We start from the raw sequence: 7,230 nt of genomic DNA on the forward strand, positions 1-7,230 counted from the left end.
AATTATACACCTCCCAGTTTTTCAGTGGAACGTGTAAATTAGGACGTGTATATTCCAACGGCTATATTTTCAAACGGCTATATTTCCAACGGTCATATTTCCGATCTATATAAACCACTCCTACCACCTCTTCCAGCACACTTCTCTCCTCACCTAGATTTTTCTATCGTTTCTCACGCAACACAATGAACACATCCACTTGGGACATGAGTTCTTCGTCATCTTCATCTGACGACGATGAACTCATACTTGCAGCATTCGCCGAGCGCGAGGAGGAAGAGAGGAAGAACGCTCGACGCCATGGCGGTTCCAAGCATGGACGTCAGTCAATCGATCGAGGAAGAGATGCCGGATTTCTTCTTCTGTGGGACGACTACTTCAAAGAAGTTCCTTGCTTTCCCGAACATTTGTTTCGACGAAGGTTCGTAATTAGTACACTTCTCTGCTTTGGTCCTTTTTTCATTTCCCTGTATCATTTAATTTTTATGCACAGATTTAGGATGTCGCGTACTTTGTTCAACCGCATAGCTGATGGTATACTTGAGCATGACTATGATGATTATTTTACGCAAAAAAGAAGTGCTTCTGGAGCTCTTGGGTTACATCTTTTGCAAAAGATCACTGCGGCGATGCGGATACTAACATATGGAGTAGCAGCTGATTATGTTGATGAGTACATCCGGTCCGCTGAGTCTACTAATTTAGAGTCTTGCAAGAAATTTGTGATCAAAATTTGTGAAGTTTTTGGGGAAAAGTACCTGAGATCTCCAAATGAAGAAGACATTGCTAGGTTACTTGCAATAGGGGAGGAAAGAGGATTTCCCGGTATGTTAGGGAGCATAGATTGCATGCACTGGGGGTGGAAAAATTGCCCCCAAAAATGGCATGGCATGTTTAAAGGCCATGTGAGCGAGCCCACTATGATCTTGGAAGCAGTTGCTTCACAAGATCTTTGGATTTGGCATGCTTATTTTGGTTTACCAGGGTCTCTGAATGATATAAATGTTCTTCAACGTTCTCCTATTTTTACAAAGCTAGCCGAAGGCCAAACTCCTCCAGTGAATTATAGCATCAATGGCCATCAGTACACAATGGGGTATTACCTTGCAGATGGTATCTATCCACGGTGGGCAACATTTGTGAAGAGCATACCAACTCCAACTAGCAGAAAGCATAAAACTTTTGCCAAGAAGCAAGAGGGGGCTAGGAAAGATGTGGAACGAGCCTTTGGAGTTCTGCAATCCCGTTTTGCCATTGTTCGTGGACCTGCTAAAGGATGGAAACGTAAAGAAATCACTAATGTCATGAAAGCTTGTGTCATAATGCACAATATGATAGTTGAAGAGGAGCGACAAACTGGTCGGCAAAGCTGCACTTTTGAGGCAATGGGAGAAAGAGTCACAGTCTCTCGTACTCATGCGGAAGAACTGAGCTCTTTTATTCAGATGACTCATCGGATTAGAAATTTCGATGAACATGGTCAGCTTAAACTTGATCTAATTGACCATGTGTGGCAAAAGTTTGGAAACGAGTAATCCATGTCTTTGTAATGCAGCTATCAATAAAAATATTTATGCAATGAGTGATGTAATCCATGTCCTCAACTAGCAGAAAGCAGTAAATAGTTCTTACAACTACAACATATAGCTCACATTACCCTAGGCCGCGAGCAAGGATCTCCTTCTGCTTAGCTTGGTAGAACTGCTTTTGAACATCAGTCATACCACTTGTGTCGATGAGCATGACCCTCTCATCTAATTCAAACTATCTCTGTGCATCCTCCCTCTCGTTTCGTGCATCCTCATTCTTTTTGAGTGCAATCTACTCTTTTCGCAATTCCAATTGCTATGCATAGCGAGCATTTCTTGCCGCCTCTTTGATCTCATCCTTCTCTAGCTTTGCTGCCCACACAGTTTCTAATGACAGCTTGCAAGCACTGTCATCAGCTTTACCTCTCTTGTCCCTCTTCACACCATCAGGTCTTTTCTCATGTTCAAGAGCATCAGTGTGTATCGAGGTAGCATCAGTACGTACCGAGGATGCATCAGCCGGATCATTGGTGGATGTGCCCGGACTTGCATCAATGGTCTTCTTTTGTTTCTTAAGAGAAGTTTCAACTTCTCTTGTCTGCCACTTTGGATACTTCGAAAACTCTACATAGCAATGCATCAGTGTGAAAGGCTTCTTTTTTTAAGATCCATTTCCTTGAACAAAATGTGTGCATCGTTTGTCTGCACATATAAATATATTGTTAAAATAAGCACAACACATATAGAATATTGCACATCACATATAGAATTACTAGAAAGGCGCATACCTTTTCTTGTATAGTCCTTCCACTTTCTTGCCTATTTAAAATCTGCTGAAGGCAACCACAAAATTTAGAGGTCTCTCTGTTAATCGTTGTGTAACGGCAATTGATTGCATTAGCATTACGCTTCGGCCATGATGATTCCTTGTGTGTGTTGTAGTACTCCAAAATTCTATCCCAATAAGCATCCCGGTTTTGATCTGTCCCAACAATATCCAAACTTGTATTTGCCCATGCTGCTATGAGAACCTTGTCCTCATCACTAGACCAATTTTTGCCTTTGTTGGATTTTCCTTTCTCTGTTATTGCAGAACGATGCTGAGTTGATGGAGTTGCCTGCTCTCCAATTGGACTTTCTAGTTGTGCTTGCGTGTAACCAAAACCAAGGGTGTCCAAGAAGCTTTGGTCAGTATCCATCTGCAAGCAACCAATGCACAGCTATTTTAGACCACAATCTGGCATCAAATTGACAAGCAAAAATTCTTTTCTTCTCCTTCCAAAGAGCTATGCATCTCCCCTACATCTCCTCCCGGCGCCGCTCGTCCCTGCATCTCCCCACGGCACCCCGCTCGTCCCTGCATCTCCCCACGGCGCCACTCGTCCCGCCGCCCCAGCAGACAGGCGCGCCCGGCTGCCGCCCCTGCATCTCCCCACGGCGTCGCTCGTCCCTCCGCCCCAGCAGACAGGCGCGCCCAGCCGCCGCCCCTGCATCTCCCCCCTCCCCCCCACCGCTCCGCCGCCCAGCCCCCACTCGTCGCCCAGCCCCCCGTCCCCGCCCTCTATTCTCACCAGGGCGCGCGCCGGCACCGGCGCCGCCGCCAGATCGGGCTGCAGGGCGTGCTGCCGCCCCCCCCTCTGCTCCCGCTCGCGAGAAAGGAAAAAATGGTTACCTTGGGCAGCGGCCGGAGAGGAGATGCAACGGCGACCTTGGGCGGCGGCCGGAGAGGGGCGACGGCGACCTTGGGGAGGCGGCCGGAGAGGAACGGGAGCGGGAGCGGGAGGCTTTTTTCGGCCGTGGGAGCGGGAGCGCGAGCCGACGAGCGTGGCTCGGTCGTCTTTAGTCCCACACCAGGTACGCTCGTGGGAGCGACGTGTATAGGTGCACGACCTGATACACGATCCACTGGGAAAGCTTTTTTGATTTTGATCGTGTATATTTAGCATCCACCTCCATATACACCATCCACTAGAGATGCTCTTATGAAGGGTAAATAGAAGTTGACAAATCACGTTGTGGCTTTCATGTAGGTAAGAAAACATTCTTGCTAGAACCCCATTGCAGCCACATAAAACTTGCAACAACAATTAGAGGACGTGTAACTTGTTTTTGCAGCAAGTGTTTTGTGATGTGATATGGCCAAAGTTGTGATGAATGATGAATGATATATATGTGATGTATGAGATGTTCATGCTATTGTAATAGGAATCACGACTTGCATGTCGATGAGTATGACAACCGGCAGGAGCCATAGGAGTTGTCTTTATTTTTTGTATGACCTGCGTGTCATTGAGAAACGCCATGTAAATTACTTTACTTTATTGCTAAACGTGTTAGCCATAGTAGTAGAAGTAATAGTTGGCGAGCAACTTCATGGAGACACGATGATGGAGATCATGATGATGGAGATCATGGTGTCATGCCGGTGACAAGATGATCACGGAGCCCCAAGATAGAGATCAAAGGAGCTATGTGATATTGGCCATATCATGTCACTATTATTATTTGATTGCATGTGATGTTTATCATGTTTTTGCATCTTGTTTACTTAGAACGACGGTAGTAAATAAGATGATCCCTCATAATAATTTCAAGAAAGTGTTCCCCCTAACTGTGCACCGTTGCGACAGTTCGTTGTTTCGAAGCACCACGTGATGATCGGGTGTGATAGATTCCAACGTTCACATACAACGGGTGTAAGACAGATTTACACATGCAAACACTTAGGTTGACTTGACGAGCCTAGCATGTACAGACATGGCCTCGGAACACAGAACACCGAAAGGTCGAGCATGAGTTGTATAGAAGATACGATCAACATGAAGATGTTCACCGATGTTGACTAGTCCGTCTCACGTGATGATCGGACATGGCCTAGTTAACTCGGATCATGTTATACTTAGATGACTGGAGGGATGTCTATCTGAGTGGGAGTTCATTGAATAATTTGATTTAGATGAACTTAATTATCATGAACTTAGTCTAAAATCTTTACAACATGTATTGTAGATCAAATGGCCAACGTTGTCCTCAACTTCAACGCGTTCCTAGAGAAAACCAAGCTAAAAGACGATGGCAGCAACTATACGGACTGGGTCCAGAACCTGAGGATCATCCTCATAGCTGCCAAGAAAGATTATGTCCTACAAGCACCGCTAGGTGAAGCACCTGTTCTCCCTGCAGAACAAGACATTATGAACGCTTGGCAGACACGTACCGATGATTACTCCCTCGTTCAGTGCATCATGCTTTACAGCTTAGAGCCGGGGCTCCAAAAGCATTTTGAGAGACACGGAGCATATGAGATGTTCGAAGAGCTAAAAATGGTTTTTCAAGCTCATGCCCGGGCCGAGAGATATGATGTCTCCGACAAGTTCTTCAGTTGTAAGATGGAGGAAAATAGTTCTGTAAGTGAGCACATACTCACTATGTCTGGGTTACATAACCGCTTGACTCAGCTGGGAGTTAATCTCCCGGATGACGCGGTCATTGACAGAATCCTTCAGTCGCTTCCATCGAGCTACAAGAGCTTTGTGATGAACTTCAATATGCAGGGGATGGAAAAGACCATTCCTGAAGTATTTGCAATGCTGAAATCAGCAGAGGTAGAAGTAAAAAAGGAACATCAAGTGTTGATGGTGAATAAAACCACTAAGTTCAAGAAAGGCAAGGGTAAGAAAACCTTCAAGAAGGACGGAAAGGGAGTTGCCGCGCCCGGCAAGCAAGCTGCCTGGAATAAGCCAAAGAATGGACCCAAGCCCGAGACTGAGTGCTTTTATTGCAAGGAAAGTGGTCACTGGAAGCGGAACTGCCCCAAATACTTAGCGGACAAGAAGGCCGGCAAAACGAAAGGTATATGTGATATACATGTAATTGATGTGTACCTTACCAGTACTCGTAGTAGCTCCTGGGTATTTGATACCGGTGCAGTTGCTCACATTTGTAACTCAAAGCAGGAGCTGCGGAATAAGCGGAGACTGGCGAAGGACGAGGTGATGATGCGCGTCGGGAATGGTTCCAAGGTCGATGTGATCGCCGTCGGCTAGCTACCTCTACATTTACCTACGGGATTAGTTTTGAACCTCAATAATTGTTATTTAGTGCCAAGTTTGAGCATGAACATTGTATCAGGATCTCGTTTAATACGAGATGGCTACTCATTTAAATTCGAGAATAATGGTTGTTCTATTTATATGAGAGATATGTTTTATGGTCATGCTCCGATGGTGAATGGTTTATTCTTAATGAATCTCGAGCGTAATGCTACACATATCCATAGTGTGAGTACCAAAAGATGTAAGGTTGATAATGATAGTCCCACATACTTGTGGCACTGCCGCCTTGGTCACATAGGTGTCAAACGCATGAAGAAGCTCCATGTAGATAGACTTTTAGAGTCTCTTGATTACGAATCATTTGACACGTGCAAACCATGCCTCATGGGTAAAATGACCAAGACTCCGTTCTCAGGAACAATGGAGCGAGCAACCAACTTATTGGAAATCATACATACTGATGTATGCGGTCCAATGAGTGTTGAGGCTCGCGGTGGTTATCGTTATGTTCTCACCCTCATTGATGACTTGAGTAGATATGGGTATGTCTACTTAATGAAACACAAGTCTGAGACCTTTGAAAGGTTCAAGGAATTTTAGAGTGAGGTTGAGAATCAATGTGACAGGAAAATCAAGTTCTTGCGATCAGATTTGTGGAGGAGAATACTTGAGTCACAAATTTGGCACACACTTAAGAAAAAGTGGAATAGTTTCACAACTCACGCCGCCTGGAACACCCCAGCGTAATGGTGTGTCCGAACGTCGTAATCGCACTCTATTAGATATGGTGCGATCTATGATGTCTCTTACCGATTTACCACTATCATTTTGGGGCTATGCTTTAGAGACTGCCACATTCACTTTAAATAGGGCTCCATCGAAATCCGTTGAGACGACACTGTATGAATTATGGTTTGGGAAGAAACCTAAGCTGTCGTTTCTAAAAGTTTGGGGATGCGATGCTTATGTCAAGAAACTTCAACCTGAAAAGCTCGAACCCAAGTCGGAAAAATGCGTCTTCATAGGATACCCTAAAGAAACTATTGGGTATACCTTCTACCTCATATCCGAAGGCAAGATCTTTGTTGCCAAGAATGGATCCTTTCTAGAGAAGGAGTTTCTCTCGAAAGAAGTAAGTGGGAGGAAAGTAGAACTTGATGAAGTATTATCTCTTGAACTGGAAAAAGGCGCAACTCAAGAAAATGTTCTTGAGGTGCCTGCACCGACTAGAGAGGAAGTTAATGATGATGATCATGAAACTTCATATCAAGTTGCTACTGAACTTCGTAGGTCCACAAGGACACGTTCCGCACCAGAGTGGTACGGCAACCCTGTCTTGGAAATCATGTTGTTAGACAACGGTGAACCTTCGAACTATGAAGAAGCGATGGCGGGCCTGGATTCCGACAAATGGCTGGAAGCCATGAAATCCGAGATAGGATCCATGTATGAAAACGAAGTATGGACATTGACTGACTTGCCCGTTGAGCGGCGAGCCATAGAAAATAAATGGATCTTTAAGAAGAAGACAGACGCGGATGGTTATGTGACCATCTATAAAGCTCGGCTTGTCGCTAAGGGTTATCGACAAGTTCAAGGGGTTGACTACGATGAGACTTTCTCACCGGTAGCGAAGCTGAAGTCCG

General features: G+C 45.1%; 1 pseudogene; it reads right to left on the reverse strand.

Moving 5' to 3' along the window:
* Positions 1-1,587: 1,587 nt before the first annotated feature.
* Positions 1,588-3,022, reverse strand: LOC119350584 (annotated as a pseudogene).
* Positions 3,023-7,230: the final 4,208 nt, after the last annotated feature.

Source organism: Triticum dicoccoides, chromosome 1A, assembly GCF_002162155.2.
Source record: "Triticum dicoccoides isolate Atlit2015 ecotype Zavitan chromosome 1A, WEW_v2.0, whole genome shotgun sequence".
Taxonomy (NCBI): Eukaryota; Viridiplantae; Streptophyta; class Magnoliopsida; order Poales; family Poaceae; genus Triticum; species Triticum dicoccoides.